Source organism: Miscanthus floridulus, chromosome 19, assembly GCF_019320115.1.
Source record: "Miscanthus floridulus cultivar M001 chromosome 19, ASM1932011v1, whole genome shotgun sequence".
Taxonomy (NCBI): Eukaryota; Viridiplantae; Streptophyta; class Magnoliopsida; order Poales; family Poaceae; genus Miscanthus; species Miscanthus floridulus.
In genome coordinates, this window is record NC_089598.1 from 106796535 (window position 1) to 106799900 (window position 3366).

A 3366-nucleotide genomic window follows, 5' to 3' on the forward strand; every position below is an offset into this window, starting at 1 on the left:
CACCTTGCTAGTGCTAATTCCATTTGTGGTCTTCCTAAGCATATTATCATAAACAAATATGTTCGGCTTAGGGATGTTACCATTTGGGCAATCATAGCTTAGATGCCCCTTTCTTCCACAAGCATAGCATATGCGACCTTTGTTTGCTCTATGCTTGTTTTGCTTGAATGGACATCCATCAACCTTGTGGCCCATCTCATTGCATCCATAGCATCTTCTTGTTGCAACTTGGGCTTCCTTTCTTGCCTCCTTGTACATTGGGTATTTCTTGGTTGGATGCCCCAACTTCTTGCACATGAGATAAGTGCTTTGTCCATCACTTTTCCTTTGGTTGGCCAACTTGTTTGAGGCCGTTTGATCGGCCACTTCACACTTGTCGACCCAACTCTTGTGTGGACACATGGTAATCTCATGTCCATTCACTCCACAACCATAGCATAGTCTTTTTCCATGTTTCTTGCTCTTGGTTGTGTTGGCCTTGCTTGAAATGTGATTCCTTTGTTGGGTTTTGAAGGAAGCAAGGTTTGAACCCTTCTCAAGCTTCTTCACCATGTTATCACGGTTATCTTGAGAAGGTTGTGCTTTCTCCTTACCCTTCAATCGAATCACATCTTTCTTTAATCTTTTCACCTCTTCTTTGAGCTCTATGTTTTCTATAAATTTTTGCTCAATCGAAGATTGGCTTGCTTGAGAAGCACACTCATTAGCACAAGAAATATTCAATTGAGATTGTGTACAAGTGAGTGTGCGAGTGGGAGGTTGAGATGATTTTACCATTGTAATCACAACCTCATGAGCCACCTCAAGCATGATGCTTGATTCTACTAATTCTTCATGAGAGCACTTGAGATGAACATAGTTTGCTTGTAGCACATTATATTTGCTTGAGAGTTCATCTAATTTTGCCTTGAGCTCAAAGTTTTCCTTCTCTAGTTGTGAAACACTAGAAGAGGAGTTAGTAACTAAAGCATGCTCAATTGATAATTTTTCATACCTCTCATTTATGGCCTTTAGCTCTTGCAATTTGGAGATGAGAAACTTTTCTTGATTTTGAAGTGATTGCTCTTGTTTCTCATTCTCTTCCTCTAGCTCATCATTCTTCTCAACTAGCTTCATGAGAATGAGCTTGTCTTTGTTGCTTAGATGATCAAGAGTGTAGCTATCTTCAATTTCAATATCACTCTCTTCTTGATCATCTACTCCTGCTATCTCCTTGGCTTGATCTTTCTTGCTAGCCTTCTTCTTGCTTTTCTTGGCCATGAGACACAAGTGATGAGTATCATGAGATACTGAGGTTGACTCATCACTTGGCCGCCACCGGGCTTGAGCCTCATCATCATAGACTGCCTGCTGTCCGGCTGCCTCAGCCATACCGAACGCGTCTGGTAGGGATACCGGACATGTCCGGCATGCGCTTGTAGATAGCGCAGTCACCTCGGCTTGCACCTCTTGCTCTGGCTCGGCGCTCTTGAGATCTTGTGAGGCTTCTTCGCTGCATGAAGACATAATGGACATATTTTCCATTGACTCGACCTCAAGTGCATCATCGCATTTGGATTTTCCATATAACTCAATGAGTTTGGTCCAAATGAGATGAGCACTCTCCGAAGGTGGTTGTCCATTGAATATTGCCTCATCTTGAACCTCTGCACTCAATGTACTCAAAATAATATTAATAGCTTGAGCATTGAGTTGCACGCATATTTCTTCCTCTTTTGATAAATTCTTATAGTTGCTCCAATCAACTATAGGAAGAGGTATGCTTGCAAACACAATATGCTCAACAAGAGGACTAATCTTTCTAAAAGCATTGAGTACATGAATTGACCAAGGTAGAAAGTTTGAACCATCATTTTGGAGAAGCATCGGCTCCAACTCGATAGGCGTCGACATCCTTTTCTCACGGCGGTGAAGCTTTAGGTGAGAACCTCGCTTTGATACCAATTGAAAGGACCTAGGATGTCGCCTAGAGGGGGGTGAATAGGCGTTTCTGAAAAATCAACACCTTTAAAAACGGAAACGATTAGTAATAGGAGTTTCCAAAATGGAAACTCCAAATCAAAGTAATACAACCCCTCACAAGTTAGCCACAAAGTATATAAAAGATACTAGATAAACCTAGGGAGCCAAACAACGGCAACCAAAGAGTTGAATCAAAATGCACTAGTCAGTTAATGTTGGAAGTCCCGACGATTGGGTCAGAACTTCCGACGTGTTGGAAGTCCCAACAGTTTGAGTCAGAACTTCCAACGCAAACTGTCAGCACTTCCGACCCCTGCGGGAAATGAACTAAAAGTGCTAAAATGAACTTTGTGATGCCGATAACTTACAAACCCACTTCCTAGTGGTAAGGTAAGGTGTTGGGTCACTCTCTTGACGTCGATAAGCCACCAATCCGTAGATCGAGTCCCAAACCCTAAGAAATAGCTAGAGAGAGGGAGACAACCAAATACAAGTAATTTCGAGCAAATCACAACAACAACAAGCACGCGGGAGACAAGAATTTATCCTGAGGTTCGGCAGCCCCACAAAGGAGCTCCTACGTCCTCGTTGTTGAGGTGACCACTTTGGTCGGAGTCTCTTCCACCTCCTTGCCTCACTCAAGGATACCACAAAGGTCACTTGAGTTTCTTCACTAGAAAACAAGGGTAATACAAACTTCCCAAGGCTCTTCCACAAGATGGAAGCTCTTGGGCGACGCCTAGCCGGCTAGGGGAAAATCCCCAAGTGTAACAAATGCAAATCAAACCGGCTTGACGAAGAAATCAAGTGCTCAAGCTTGCTCAAAGTGTTTTTCTCACTCAATCCACTCTCCAATCACTCAAACCCTTTGGGAATCGAAGTTGGAGGCAAAGGAGTGAAGAGAGGGGAGCCTAGAATGCTTGGGGGCTGTTTTGGCCGAGTGTTTGTTGCAATGAAATGAGTGGGCAATGGTTAGAAATGAGGAGAGGGGTATTTATACCCCAAGTGAAAATCGAACCATTCAGATCTACGTCGGAAGTTCCGACGCAGATCCTGGGACTTCTGACGTATGAAGAAAACATTGTTCACAACAGGTCAGAAGTCCGTGTGTGCAAGTCAGTGTCGGAACTTCTGACAAACGTCGGGACTTCCGACGGTCATCACTTCCAACGTACGTCGGGACTTCCGACGGGCACAGTTAAACAAACAGCCAACACCGCTGAGGCCGGGACTTCTGACTGTCGGGACTTCCGACACACGTCGGGACTTCCGACTGTCGGGAGTTCCGACACACGTTGGGACTTCCGACGTCCACAGTCACCGCGTAGGCTGTGACTGAGAGTCAGCACTTCCGGCAAGAGTCATGACTTCCGACTGTCGGGAGTTCCGGCTTACGTCGGGACT